The sequence below is a fragment of the Ochotona princeps genome, chromosome 2 (genome assembly GCF_030435755.1).
Source record: "Ochotona princeps isolate mOchPri1 chromosome 2, mOchPri1.hap1, whole genome shotgun sequence".
Taxonomy (NCBI): domain Eukaryota; kingdom Metazoa; phylum Chordata; class Mammalia; order Lagomorpha; family Ochotonidae; genus Ochotona; species Ochotona princeps.
In genome coordinates, this window is record NC_080833.1 from 133,642,594 (window position 1) to 133,658,293 (window position 15,700).

Sequence of the window (15,700 nt, forward strand, 5' to 3'; positions counted from 1 at the left end):
GGGCATGGAACCGGAAGTGACCAAACAGGGTTTCCTAGATAGCTGCCAGGACAGCTGATGGTATGTGAAGTGCATGAGGCAGGTGGAGTTGTTTTGGCAGTGGAAGAGCTGTGCTACTGCTTCGGGCCGTTGCCATTCACCACCACACTACCTTCCCTAGGTTTCATAGCCACTTTCAGACATATGTGCTGCCAGAGCACTTGGTTTCCATGGCAGCGGGAAATGGCTTGGGCACTGAACTTGTCTTTGGCTGTGGAGTTTTCAGCGCCTTGAATGAGGAGCTCCATGTTAGTTTTGTGTGGATGCTCAAGCTGGTTGATTCCATCCCACTGGGCTCAATGGGCATGGGACCGGAAGTGACCAAACAGGGTTTCCTAGATAACAGCCAGAATAGCTGATGCTATTTGAATTTTGTGAGGCAGGTGGAGATGTTTTGGCAGTGGAAGAGCTGTGCTGCTGCTTCGGGCAGTTGCCATTCACCACCACACTACCTTCCCTAGGTGTCATAGCCACTTTCAGACCTATGTGCTGCCAGAGCACTTGGTTTCTATGGCAGCGGGAAATGGCTTGGGTGATGAACTTGTCTTTGGCTGTGGAGTTTTGAGCGGCTTGAGTGAGGAGCTCCATGTTAGTTTTGTGTGGGTGCTCAAGCTGCTTGATTCCATCCGACTGGGCTCAATGGGCATTGGACCGGAAGTGAGCAAACAGGGTTTCCTAGATAGCTGCCAGGACAGCTGATGGTATGTGAAGTGCATGAGGCAGGTGGAGTTGTTATGGCACTGGAAGAGCTGTGCTGCTGCTTCGGGCAGTTGCCATTCCCCACCACACTACCTTCCCTAGGGGTCATAGCCACTTTCAGACATGTGCTGCCAGAGCACTTGGTTTCCATGGCAGCGGGAAATGGCTTGGGCGCTGAACTTGTCTTTGGCTGTGGAGTTTTGAGCGCCATGAGTGAGGAGCTGCATGTTTGTTTTGTGTGGTTACTCAAGCTGCTTGATTCCATCCCACTGTGCTCAAGGGGAATGGGACCTGAAGTGACCAAACAGGGTTTCCTAGATAGCTGCCAGGGAAGCTGATGGTATCTGAATTTAGTGAGGCAGGTGGAGTTGTTTTGGCACTGGAAGAGCTGTGCTGCTGCTTCGGGAAGTTGCCATTCACCACCACACTACCTTCCCTAGGTGTCATAGCCACTTTCAGACATATGTGCTGCCAGAGCACTTGATTTCCATGGCAGCGGGAAATGGCTTGAGTACTGAACTTGTCTTTGGCTGTGGAGTTTTTAGCGCCTTGAGTGAGGAGCTGCATGTTAGTTTTGTGTGGTTGCTCAAGCTGCTTGATTCCATCCCACTGGGCTCAATGGGCATGGAACCGGAAGTGAGCAAACAGGGTTTCCTAGATAGCTGCCAGGACAGATGAAGGTATCTGAATTTTGTGAGGCAGGTGGAGATGTTTTGGCACTGGAAGAGCTGTGCTGCTGCTTCGGGCCGTTGCCATTCACCACCACACTACCTTCCCTAGGTGTCATAGCCACTTTCAGACATATGTGCTGCCAGAGCACTTGGTTTCCATGGCAGCGGGAAATGGCTTGGGCTCTGAACTTGTCTTTGGCTGTGGAGTTTTGAGCGCCTTGAGTGAGGAGCTGCATGTTCGTTTTGTGTGGGTGCACAAGCTGCTTGATTCCATCCCACTGGGCTCAATGGGCATTGGACCAGAAGTGAGCAAACAGGGTTTCCTAGATAGCTGCCAGGACAGCTGATGGTATGTGAAGTGCATGAGGCAGGTGGAGTTGTTTTGGCACTGGAAGAGCTTTGCTGCTGCTTCGGGCAGTTGCCATTCACCACCACACTACCTTCCCTAGGTGTCATAGCCACTTTCAGACATATGTGCTGCCAGAGCACATGGTTTCCATGGCAGCGGGAAATGGCTTGGGCACTTAACTTGTGATTGGCTGTGGAGTTTTGAGCGCCTTGAGTGAGGAGCTGCATGTTCGTTTTGTGTGGGTGCTCAAGCTGCTTGATTCCATCCCACTGGGCTCAATGGGCAATGGACCGGAAGTGAGCAAACAGGGTATCCTATATAGCTGCAGGACAGCTGATGGTATGCGAAGTGCATGAGGCAGGTGGAGTTGTTTTGGCACTGGAAGAGCTGTGCTGCTGCTTCGGGCAGTTGCCATTCACCACCACACTACCTTCCCTAGGTGTCATAGCCACTTTCAGACATATGTGCTGCCAGAGCACTTGGTTTCTATGGCAGCGGGAAATGGCTTGGGTGATGAACTTGTCTTTGGCTGTGGAGTTTTGAGCGCCTTGAGTGAGGAGCTCCATGTTAGTTTTGTGTGGGTGCTCAAGCTGCTTGATTCCATCCCACTGGGCTCAATGGGCATTGGACCGGAAGTGAGCAAACAGGGTTTCCTAGATAGCTGCCAGGACAGCTGATGGTATGTGAAGTGCATGAGGCAGGTGGAGTTGTTTTGCACTGAAAGAGCTGTGCTGCTGCTTCGGGCAGTTGCCATTCAATACCACACTACCTTCCCTAGGTGTCATAGCCACTTTCAGACATATGTGCTGCCAGAGCACTTGGTTTCCATGGCAGCGGGAAATGGCTTGGGCCCTGAACTTGTCTTTGGCTGTGGAGTTTTGATCGCCTGGAGTGAGGAGCTCCATGTTCGTTTTGTGTGGGTGCTCAAGCTGCTTGTTTCCATCCCACTGGGCTCAATGGGCATGGGACCGGAAGTGAGCAAACAGGGTTTCCTAGTTAGCTGCCAGGACAGCTGATGGTGTGTGAAGTGCATGAGGCAGGTGGAGTTGTTTTGGCACTGGAAGAGCTGTGCTGCTACTTCGGGCAGTTGCCATTGACCACCACACTACCTTCCCTAGGTGTCATAGCCACTTTCAGACATATGTGCTGCCAGAGCACTTGGTTTCCATGGCAGCGGGAAATGGCTTGGGCCATGAACTTGTCTTTGGCTGTGGAGTTTTGAGCGCCTTGAGTGAGGAGCTCCATGTTAGTTTTGTGTGGGTGCTCAAGCTGCTTGATTCCATCCCATTGGGCTCAATGGGCATTGGACCGGAAGTGAGCAAACAGGGTTTCCTAGATAGCTGGCAGGACAGCTGATGGTATGTGAAGTGCATGAGGCAGGTGGAGTAGTTTTGCACTGGAAGAGCTGTGCTGCTGCCTCGGGCAGTTGCCATTCACCACCACACTACCTTCCCTAGGTGTCATAGCCACTTTCAGACATATGTGCTGCCAGAGCACTTGGTTTCCATGGCAGCGGGAAATGGCTTGGACACTGAACTTGTCTTTGGCTGTGGAGGTTTGAGCGCCTTGAGTGAGGAGCTGCATGTTCGTTTTGTGTGGGTGCTCAAGCTGCTTGATTCCACCCCACTGGGCTCAATGGGAATTGGACCGGAAGTGACAAAACAGGGTTTCCTAGATAGCTGCCAGGACAGCTGATGGTATGTGAAGTGCATGAGGCAGGTGGAGTTGTTTTGGCACTGGAAGAGCTGTGCTGCTGCTTCGGGCAGTTGCCATTCACCACCACACTACCTTCCCTAGGTGTCATAGCCACTTTCAGACATATGTCCTGCCAGAGCCCTTGGTTTCCATGGCAGCGGGAAATGGCTTGGGTGATGTTCTTGTGTTTGGCTGTGGAGTTTTGAGCGCCTTGAGTGAGGAGGTGCATGTTAGTTTTGTGTGTGTGCTCAAGCTCTTGATTCCATCCCACTGGGCTCAATGGGCATTGGACCGGAAGTGAGCAAACAGGGTTTCCTAGATAGCTGCCAGGACAGCTGATGGTATGTGAAGTGCATGAGGCAGGTGGAGTTGTTTTGGCACTGGAAGAGCTGTGTTGCTGCTTCGGGCAGTTGCCATTCACCACCACACTACCTTCCCTAGGTGTCATAGCCACTTTCAGACATATGTGCTGCCAGAGCACTTGGTTTCCATGGCAGCGGGAAATGGCTTGGACTCTGAACTTGTCTTTGGCTGTGGAGGTTTGAGCGCCTTGAGTGAGGAGCTGCATGTTCGTTTTGTGTGGGTGCTCAAGCTGCTTGATTCCATCCCACTGGGCTCAATGGGCATGGAACCGGAAGTGAGCAAACAGGGTTTCCTAGATAGCTGCCAGGACAGCTGATGGTATGTGAAGTGCATGAGGCAGGTGGAGTTGTTTTGGCAGTGGAAGAGCTGTGCTGCTGCTTCGGGCAGTTGCCATTCACCACCACACTACCTTCCCTAGGTGTCATAGCCACTTTCAGACATATGTGCTGCCAGAGCACTTGGTTTCCATGGCAGCGGGAAATGGCTTGGGCTCTGAACTTGTGTTTGGCTGTGGAGTTTTGAGCGCCTTGAGTGAGGAGCTCCATATTAGTTTTGTGTGGGTGCTCAAGCTCTTGATTCCATCCCACTGGGCTCAATGTGCATTGGACCGGAAGTGAGCAAACAGGGTTTCCTAGATAACTGCCAGGACAGCTGATGGTATGTGAAGTGCATGAGGCAGGTGGAGTTGTTTTGGCAGTGGAAGAGCTGTGCTGCTGCTTCCGGCAGTTGCCATTCACCACCACACTACCTTCCCTAGGTGTCATAGCCACTTTCAGACATATGTGCTGCCAGAGCCCTTGGTTTCCATGGGGCGGGAAATGGCTTGGACTCTGAACTTGTCTTTGCCTGTGGAATTTTTAGCGCCTTGAGTGAGGAGCTGCATGTTCGTTTTGTGTGGGTGCTCAAGCTGCTTGATTCCATCCCACTGGGCTCAATCGGCATGGAACCGAAGTGAGCAAACAGGGTTTCCTAGATAGCTGCCAGGACAGCTGATGGTATGTGAAGTGCATGAGGCAGGTGGAGTTGTTTTGGCACTGGAAGAGCTGTGCTGCTGCTACGGGCAGTTGCCATTCACCACCACACTACCTTCCCTAGGTGTCATAGCCACTTTCAGACATATGTGCTGCCAGAGCACTTGGTTTACATGGGGCGGCGGAAAATGGCTTGTGCTGTGAACTTGTCTTTGGCTGTGGAGTTTTGAGCGCCTTGAGTGAGGAGCTGCTTATTAGTTTTGTGTGAGTGCTTAAGCTGCTTGTTTCCATCCCACTGGGCTCAATGGGCATGGGACCGGAAGTGACCAAACAGGGTTTCCTAGATAGCTACCAGGACAGCTGATATTATGTGAAGTGCATGAGGCAGGTGGATTTTTTTTGGCACTGGAAGAGCTGTGCTGCTGCTTCGGGCAGTTGCCATTCACCATCACACTCCCTTCCCTAGGTGTCATAGCCACTTTCAGACATATGTGCTGCCAGAGCACTTGGTTTCCATGGCAGCGGGAAATGGCTTGGGCCCTGAACTTGTCTTTGGCTGTGGAGTTTTGAGCGCCTTGAGTGAGGAGCTCCATGTTAGTTTCGTGTGTGTGCTCAAGCTGCTTGATTCCATCCCACTGGGCTCAATGGCCATTGGACCGGAAGTGAGCAAACAGGGTTTCCTAGATAGCTGCCAGGACAGCTGATGGTATGTGAAGTGCATGAGGCAGGCGGAGTTGTTTTGGCACTGGAAGAGCTGTGCTGCTGCTTCGGGCAGTTGCCATTCACCACCACACTACCTTCCCTAGGTGTCATAGCCACTTTCAGACATATGTGGTGCCAGAGCACTTGGTTTCCATGGCAGCGGGAAATGGCTTGGACTCTGAACTTGTCTTTGGCTGTGGCGTTTTGAGCGCCTTGAGTGAGGAGCTGCATGTTCGTTTTGTGTGAGTGCTCAAGCTTCTTGATTCCATCCCACTGGGCTCAATGTGCATTGGACCGGAAGTGAGCAAACAGGGTTTCCTAGATAACTGCCAGGACAGCTGATGGTATGTGAAGTGCATGAGGCAGGTGGAGTTGTTTTGGCACTGGAAGAGCTGTGCTGCTGCTTCGGGCAGTTTCCATTCACCACCACACTACCTTCCCTAGGTGTCATAGCCACTTTCAGACATATGTGCTGCCAGAGCACTTGGTTTCCATGGCAGCGGGAAATGGCTTGGGCCCTGAACTTGTGTTTGGCTGTGGAGTTTTGAGCGCCTTGAGTGAGGAGCTCCATGTTAGTATTGTGTGGGTGCTCAAGCTGCTTGATTCCATCCCACTGAGCTCAATGGGCATTGGACCGGAAGTGAGCAAACAGGGTTTCCTAGATAGCTGCCAGACAGCTGATGGTATGTGAAGTGCATGAGGCAGATGGAGTTGTTTTGGCACTGGAAGAGCTGTGCTGCTGCTTCGGGCAGTTGCCATTCTCCACCACACTACCTTCCCTAGGTGTCATAGCCACTTTCAGACATATGTGCTGTCAGAGCACTTGGTTTCCATGGCAGCGGGAAATGGCTTGGGCTCTGACCTTGTCTTTGGCTGTGGAGTTTTGAGCGCCTTGAGTGAGGAGCTCCATATTAGTTTTGTGTGGGTGCTCAAGCTCTTGATTCCATCCCCTGGGCTCAATGGGCATTGGACCGGAAGTAAGCAAACAGGGTTTCCTAGATAACTGCCAGGACAGCTGATGGTATGTGAAGTGCATGAGGCAGGTGGAGTTGTTTTGGCACTGGAAGAGCTGTGCTGCTGCTTCGGGCAGTTGCCCTTCACCACCACACTACCTTCCCTAGGTGTCATAGCCACTTTCAGACATATGTGGTGCCAGAGCACTTGGTTTACATGGGGCGGCGGAAAATGGCTTGGACTCTGAACTTGTCTTTGGCTGTGGAATTTTTAGCGCCTTGAGTGAGGAGCTGCATGTTCGTTTTGTGTGGGTGCTCAAGCTCTTGATTCCATCCCACTGGGCTCGATGGGCATTGGACCGGAAGTGAGCAAACAGCGTTTCCTAGATAGCTGCCAGGACAGCTGATGGTATGTGAAGTGCATGAGGCAGGTGGAGTTGTTTTGGCAGTGGAAGACCTGTGTTGCTGGTTCGGGCAGTTGCCATTCACCACCACACTACCTTCCCTAGGTGTCATAGCCACTTTCAGACATATGTGCTGCCAGAGCACTTGGTTTCCATGGCAGCGGGAAATGGCTTGGGTGATGAACTTGTGATTGGCTGTGGAGTTTTGAGCGCCTTGAGTGAGGAGCTCCATGTTAGTTTTGTGTGGGTGCTCAAGCTGCTTGATTCCACCCTACTGGGCTCAATGGGCATGGGACCAGAAGTGAGCAAACAGGGTTTCCTAGATAGCTGCCAGGACAGCTGATGGTATGTGAAGTGCATGAGGCAGGTGGAGTTGTTTTGGCACTGGAAGAGCTGTGCTGCTGCTTCGGGCAATTGCCATTCACCACCACACTACCTTCAATAGGTGTCATAGCCACTTTCAGACATATGTGCTGCCAGAGCACTTGATTTCTCTGGCAGCGGGAAATGGCTTGGGCTCTGAACTTGTCTTTGGCTGTGGAGTTTTGAGCGCCTTGAGTGAAGAGGTGCATGTTAGTTTTGTGTGGGTGCTCAAGCTGCTTGATTCCATCCCACTGGGCTCAATGGGCATGGAACCGGAAGTGAGCAAACAGGGTTTCCTAGATAGCTGCCAGGACAGCTGATGGTATGTGAAGTGCATGAGGCAAATGGAGTTTTTTTGGCACTGGAAGAGCTGTGCTGCTGCTTCGGGCAGTTGCCATTCACCACCACACTACCTTCCCTAGGTGTCATAGCCACTTTCAGACATATGTGCTGCCAGAGCACTTGGTTTCATGACAGAGGGAAATGGCTTGAGAACTGAACTTTTCTTTGGGTGTGGAGTTCTCAACGCCTTTAGTGAGGAGCTCCATGTTAGTATTGTGTGGGTGCTCAAGCTGCTTGATTCCATCCCACTGGGCAAAATGGGCATTGGACCGGAAGTGACCAAACAGGGTTTCCTAGATAGCTGCCAGGACAGCTGATGGTATGTGAAGTGCATGAGGCAGTTGGAGTTGTTTTGGCACTGGAAGAGCTGTGCTGCTGCTTCGGGCAGTTGCCATTCACCACCACACTACCTTCCCTAGGTGTCATAGCCACTTTCAGACATATGTGCTACCAGAGCACATGTTTTCCATGGCAGCGGGAAATGGCTTGGGTACAGAACTTGTCTTTGGCTGTGGAGTTTTGAGCGCCTTGAGTGAGGAGCTGCATGTTCGTTTTGTGTGGGTGCTCAAGCTCTTGATTCCATCCCACTGGGCTCAATGGGCATGGGACCAGAAGTGAGCAAACAGGATTTCCTAGATAGCTGCCAGGACAGCTGATGGTATGTGAAGTGCATGAGGCAGGTGGAGTTGTTTTGGCAGTCGAAGAGCTGTGCTGCTGCTTTGGGCAGTTGCCATTCACCACCACACTACCTTCCTTAGGTGTCATAGCCACTTTCAGACATATGTGCTGCCAGAGCACTTGGTTTCCATGGCAGCGGGAAATGGCTTGAGCACTGAACTTGTCTTTGGCTGTGGAGTTTTGAGCGCCTTGAGTGAGGAGCTCCATGTTAGTTTTGTGTGGGTGCTCAAACTCTTGATTCCATCCCACTGGGCTCAATGGGCATGGGACCGGAAGTTAGCAAACAGGGTTTCCTAGATAGCTGCCAGGACAGCTGATGGTATGTGAAGTGCATGAGGCAGGTGGAGTTGTTTTGGCACTGGAAGAGCTGTGCTGCTGCTTTGGGCAGTTGCCATTCACCACCACACTACCTTCCCTAGGTGTCATAGCCACTTTCAGACATATGTGCTGTCAGAGCACTTGGTTTCCATGGCAGCGAAAAATGGCTTGGGCCCTGAACTTGTCTTTGGCTGTGGAGTTTTTAGCACCATGAGTGAGGAGCTCCATGTTAGTTTTGTGTGGGTACACAAGCTGCTTGATTCCATCCCACTGGGCTCAATGGGCATGGGACCGGAAGTGAGCAAACAGGGTTTCCTAGATAGCTGCCAGGACAGCTGATGGTATGCGAAGTTCATGAGGCAGGTGGATTTTTTTTGGCACTGGAAGAGCTGTGCTGCTGCTTCGGGCAGTTGCCATTCACCACCACACTACCTTCCTTAGGTGTCATAGCCACTTTCAGACATATGTGCTGCCAGAGCACTTGGTTTCCATGGCAGCGGGAAATGGCTTGGGCGCTGACCTTGTCTTTGGCTGTGGAGTTTTGAATGCCTTGAGTGAGGAGCTGCATGTTAGTTTTGTGTGGGTGCTCAAGCTGCTTGATTCCATCCCACTGGGCTCAATGGGCATGGGACCGGAAGTGAGCAAACAGGGTTTCCTAGATAGCTGCCAGGACAGCTGATGGTATGTGAAGTGCATGAGGCAGGTGGAGTTGTTTTGGCACTGGAAGAGCTGTGCTGCTGCTTCGGGCAGTTGCCATTCACCACCACATTACCTTCCCTAGGTGTCATAGCCACTTTCAGACATATGTGCTGCCAGAGCACTTGGTTTCCATGGCAGCGGGAAATTGCTTGGGTGATGAACTTGTCTTTGGCTGTGGAGTTTTGAGTGCCTTGAGTGAGGAGCTCCATATTAATTTTGTGTGGGTGCTCAATCTCTTGATTCCATCCCACTGGGCTCAATGTGCATTGGACCGGAAGTGAGCAAACAGGGTTTCCTAGATAGCTGCCAGGACAGCTGATGGTATGTGAAGTGCATGAGGCAGGTGGAGTTGTTTTGGCAGTGGAAGAGCTGTGCTGCTGCTTCGGGCAGTTTCCATTCACCACCACACTACCTTCCCTAGGTGTCATAGCCACTTTCAGACATATGTGCTGCCAGAGCACTTGGTTTCCATGGCAGCGGGAAATGGCTTGAGCACTGAACTTGTCTTTGGCTGTGGAGTTTTGAGCGCCTTGAGTGAGGAGCTTCCTGTTATTTTTTTGTGGGTGCTCAAGCTGCTTGATTCCATCCCACTGGGCTCAATGGGCATTGGACCGGAGGTGAGCAAACAGGGTTTCCTAGATAGCTGCCAGGACAGCTGATGGTATGCGAAGTGCATGAGGCAGGTGGAGTTGTTTTGGCACTGGAAGAGCTGTGCTGCTGCTTCGGGAAGTTGCCATTGACCACCACACTACCTTCCCTAGGTGTCATAGCCACTTTCAGACATATCTGCTGTCAGAGCACTTGGTTTCCATGGCAGCGGGAAATGGCTTGGACTTTGAACTTGTCTTTGGCTGTGGAGTTTTGAGCGCCTTGAGTGAGGAGCTGCATGTTAGTTTTGTGTGTGTGCTCAAGCTCTTGATTCCATCCCACTGGGCTCAATGGGCATTGGACCGAAAGTGAGCAAACAGAGTTTCCTAGATACCTGCCAGAACAGCTGATGGTATGTGAAGTGCATGAGGCAGGTGGAGTTGTTTTGTCACTGGAAGAGCTGTGCTGCTGCTTCGGGCAGTTGCCATTCACCACCACACTACCTTCCCTAGGTGTCATAGCCACTTTCAGACATAGGTGCTGCCAGAGCACTTGGTTTCCATGGCAGCGGGAAATGGCTTGAGCACTGAACTTGTGTTTGGCTGTGGAGTTTTGAGCGCCTTGAGTGAGGAGCTGCATGTTAGTTTTGTGTGGCTGCTCAAGCTGCTTGATTCCATCCCACTGGGCTCAATGGGCATTGGACCGGAAGTGAGCAAACAGGGTTTCCTAGAGAGCTGCCAGGACAGCTGATGGTATGTGAAGTGCATGAGGCAGGTGGAGTTGTTTTGGCACTGGAAGAGCTGTGCTGCTGCTTCGGGCAGCTGCCATTCACCACCAAACTACCTTCCCTAGGTTTCATAGCCACTTTCAGACATATGTGCTGCCAGAGCACTTGGTTTCCATGGCAGCGGTAAATGGCTTGGGTCCTGAACTTGTGTTTGGCTGTGGAGTTTTGAGCGCCATGAGTGAGGAGTCCCATGTTAGTTTTGTGTGGGTACTCAAGCTGCTTGATTCCATCCCACTGGGCTCAATGGGCATTGGACCTGAAGTGAGCAAACAGGGTTTAGTAGGTAGCTGCCAGGACAGCTGATGGTATGTGAAGTGCATGAGGCAGGTGGAGTTTTTTTGGCAGTGGAAGAGCTGTGCTGTTGCTTCGGGCAGTTGCCATTCACCACCACACTACCTTCCCTAGGTGTCATAGCCACTTTCAGACATATGTGCTGCCAGAGCACTTGGTTTCCATGGCAGCGGGAAATGGCTTGAGCACTGAACTTTTCTTTGGCTGTGGAGTTCTCAACGCCTTGAGTGAGGAGCTCCATGTTCGTTTTGTGTGGGTACTCAAGCTGCTTGATTCCATCCCACTGGGCTCAATGGGCATTGGACCGGATGTGAGCAAACAGCGTTTCCTAGATAGCTGCCAGGACAGCTGATGGTATGTGAAGTGCATGAGGCAGAAGGAGTTGTTTTGGCAGTGGAAGAGGTGTGCTGCTGCTTCGGGCAGTTGCCATTCACCACCACACTACCACCCTAGGGGTCATAGCCACTTTCAGACATATGTGCTGTCAGAGCACTTGGTTTCCATGGCAGCGGGAAATGGCTTGGACTTTGAACTTGTCTTTGGCTGTGGAGTTTTGAGCGCCTTGAGTGAGGAGCTGCATGTTAGTTTTGTGTGGGTGCTCAAGCTCTTGATTCCATCCGACTGGTCTCAATGGGCATGGGACCGGAAGTGAGCAAACAGGGTTTCCTAGATAGCTGCCAGGACAGCTGATGGTATGTGAAGTGCATGAGGCAGGTGGAGTTGTTTTGGCAGTGGAAGAGCTGTGCTGCTGCTTCGGGCAGTTTCCATTCACCACCACACTACCTTCCCTAGGTGTCATAGCCACTTTCAGACATATGTGCTGCCAGAGCACTTGGTTTCCATGGCAGCGGGAAATGGCTTGAGCACTGAACTTGTCTTTGGCTGTGGAGTTTTGAGCGCCTTGAGTGAGGAGCTTCCTGTTATTTTTTTGTGGGTGCTCAAGCTGCTTGATTCCATCCCACTGGGCTCAATGGGCATTGGACCGGAAGTGAGCAAACAGGGTTTCCTAGATAGCTGCCAGGACAGCTGATGGTATGCGAAGTGCATGAGGCAGGTGGAGTTGTTTTGGCACTGGAAGAGCTGTGCTGCTGCTTCGGGAAGTTGCCATTGACCACCACACTACCTTCCCTAGGTGTCATAGCCACTTTCAGACATATCTGCTGTCAGAGCACTTGGTTTCCATGGCAGCGGGAAATGGCTTGGACTTTGAACTTGTCTTTGGCTGTGGAGTTTTGAGCGCCTTGAGTGAGGAGCTGCATGTTAGTTTTGTGTGTGTGCTCAAGCTCTTGATTCCATCCCACTGGGCTCAATGGGCATTGGACCGAAAGTGAGCAAACAGAGTTTCCTAGATACCTGCCAGAACAGCTGATGGTATGTGAAGTGCATGAGGCAGGTGGAGTTGTTTTGGCAGTGGAAGAGCTGTGCTGCTGCTTCGGGCAGTTGCCATTCACCACCACACTACCTTCCCTAGGTGTCATAGCCACTTTCAGACATAGGTGCTGCCAGAGCACTTGGTTTCCATGGCAGCGGGAAATGGCTTGAGCACTGAACTTGTGTTTGGCTGTGGAGTTTTGAGCGCCTTGAGTGAGGAGCTGCATGTTAGTTTTGTGTGGCTGCTCAAGCTGCTTGATTCCATCCCACTGGGCTCAATGGGCATTGGACCGGAAGTGAGCAAACAGGGTTTCCTAGATAGCTGCCAGGACAGCTGATGGTATGTGAAGTGCATGAGGCAGGTGGAGTTGTTTTGGCACTGGAAGAGCTGTGCTGCTGCTTCGGGCAGCTGCCATTCACCACCAAACTACCTTCCCTAGGTTTCATAGCCACTTTCAGACATATGTGCTGCCAGAGCACTTGGTTTCCATGGCAGCGGGAAATGGCTTGGGTCCTGAACTTGTGTTTGGCTGTGGAGTTTTGAGCGCCATGAGTGAGGAGTCCCATGTTAGTTTTGTGTGGGTACTCAAGCTGCTTGATTCCATCCCACTGGGCTCAATGGGCATTGGACCGGAAGTGAGCAAACAGGGTTTAGTAGGTAGCTGCCAGGACAGCTGATGGTATGTGAAGTGCATGAGGCAGGTGGAGTTTTTTTGGCAGTGGAAGAGCTGTGCTGTTGCTTCGGGCAGTTGCCATTCACCACCACACTACCTTCCCTAGGTGTCATAGCCACTTTCAGACATATGTGCTGCCAGAGCACTTGGTTTCCATGGCAGCGGGAAATGGCTTGGGCTCGGAACTTTTCTTTGGCTGTGGAGTTCTCAACGCCTTGAGTGAGGAGCTCCATGTTCGTTTTGTGTGGGTACTCAAGCTGCTTGATTCCATCCCACTGGGCTCAATGGGCATTGGACCGGATGTGAGCAAACAGCGTTTCCTAGATAGCTGCCAGGACAGCTGATGGTATGTGAAGTGCATGAGGCAGAAGGAGTTGTTTTGGCAGTGGAAGAGGTGTGCTGCTGCTTCGGGCAGTTGCCATTCACCACCACACTACCACCCTAGGGGTCATAGCCACTTTCAGACATATGTGCTGTCAGAGCACTTGGTTTCCATGGCAGCGGGAAATGGCTTGGACTTTGAACTTGTCTTTGGCTGTGGAGTTTTGAGCGCCTTGAGTGAGGAGCTGCATGTTAGTTTTGTGTGGGTGCTCAAGCTCTTGATTCCATCCGACTGGTCTCAATGGGCATGGGACCGGAAGTGAGCAAACAGGGTTTCCTAGATAGCTGCCAGGACAGCTGATGGTATGTGAAGTGCATGAGGTAGATGGAGTTGTTTTGGCACTGGAAGAGCTGTGCTGCTGCTTCGGGCAGTTGCCATTCACCACCACACTACCTTCCCTAGGTGTCATAGCCACTTTCAGACATATGTGCTGCCAGAGCCCTTGGTTTCCATGGCAGCGGGAAATGGGTTGGGCTCTGAACTTGTCTTTGGCTGTGGAGTTTTGAGTGCCTTGAGTGAGGAGCTCCATGTTAGTTTTGTGTGGGTGCTCAGTCTGCTTGATTCCATCCGACTGGGCTCAATGGGCATGGGACCGGAAGTGAGCAAACAGGGTTTCCTAGATAACAGCCAGAATAGCTGATGCTATCTGAATTTTGTGAGGCAGGTGGAGATGTTTTGGCAGTGGAAGAGCTGTGCTGCTGCTTCGGGCAGTTGCCATTCACCACCACACTACCTTCCCTAGGTGTCATAGCCACTTTCAGACATATGTGCTGCCAGAGCACTTGGTTTCCATGGCAGCGGGAAATGGCTTGGGCGCTGACCTTGTCTTTGGCTGTGGAGTTTTGAATGCCTTGAGTGAGGAGCTCCATGTTAGTTTTGTGTGGGTGCTCAAGCTTCTTGATTCCATCCCACTGGGCTCAATGGGCATGGGAACGGAAGTGAGCAAACAGGGTTTCCTAGATATCTGCCAGGACAGCTGATGGTATGTGAAGTGCATGAGGCAGGTGGAGTTGTTTTGGCACTGGAAGAGCTGTGCTGCTGCTTCGGGCAGTTGCCATTGACCACCACACTACCTTCCCTAGGTGTCATAGCCACTTTCAGACATATGTGCTGCCAGAGCACTTGGTTTCCATGGCAGCGGGAAACGGCTTGAGCCCTGAACTTGTCTTTGGCTGTGGAGTTTTGAGCGCCTTGAGTGAGGAGCTCCATGTTAGTTTTTTTGTGGGTGCTCAAGCTGCTTGATTCCATCCCACTGGGCTCAATGGGCATTGGACCGGAAGTGAGCAAACAGGGTTTCCTAGATAGCTGCCAGGACAGCTGATGGTATATGAAGTGCATGAGGCAGGTGGAGTTTTTTTGGCAGTGGAAGAGCTGTGCTGCTGCTTTGGGCAGTTGACATTCACCACCACACTCCCTTCCGTAGGTGTCATAGCCACTTTCAGACATATGTGCTGCCAGAGCACTTGGTTTCCATGGCAGCGGGAAATGGCTTGGGCACTGAACTTGTGTTTGGTTGTGGAGTTTTGAGCGCCTTGAGTGAGGAGCTCCATGTTAGTTTTGTGTGGGTGCTCAAGCTGCTTGATTCCATCCCACTGGGCTCAATAGGCATTGGACCGGAAGTGAGCAAACAAGGTTTCCTAGATAGCTGCCAGGACAGCTGATGGTATGTGAAGTGCATGAGGCAGGTGGAGTTGTTTGGCACTGGAAGAGCTGTGCTGCTGCTTCGGGCAGTTGCCATTCACCACCACACTACCTTCCCTAGGTATCATAGCCACTTTCCGACATAGGTGCTGCCAGAGCACTTGGTTTCCATGGCAGCGGGAAATGGCTTGAGCACTGAACTTGTGTTTGGCTGTGGAGTTTTGAGCGCCTTGAGTGAGGAGCTGCATGTTAGTTTTGTGTGGCTGCTCAAGCTGCTTGATTCCATCCCACTGGGCTCAATGGGCATTGGACCGGAAGTGAGCAAACAGGGTTTCCTAGATAGCTGCCAGGACAGCTGATGGTATGTGAAGTGCATGAGGCAGGTGGAGTTGTTTTGGCACTGGAAGAGCTGTGCTGCTGCTTCGGGCAGCTGCCATTCACCACCAAACTACCTTGCCTAGGTGTCATAGCCACTTTCAGACATATGTGCTGCCAGAGCACTTGGTTTCCATGGCAGCGGGAAATGGCTTTGGCCCTGAACTTGTGTTTGTCTGTGGAGTTTTGAGCGCCATGAGTGAGGAGCTCCATGTTAGTTTTGTGTGGGTACTCAAGCTGCTTGATTCGATCCCACTGGGCTCAATGGGCATTGGACCTGAAGTGAGCAAACAGGGTTTCCTAGATAGCTGCCAGGACAGCTGATGGTATGTGAAGTGCATGAGG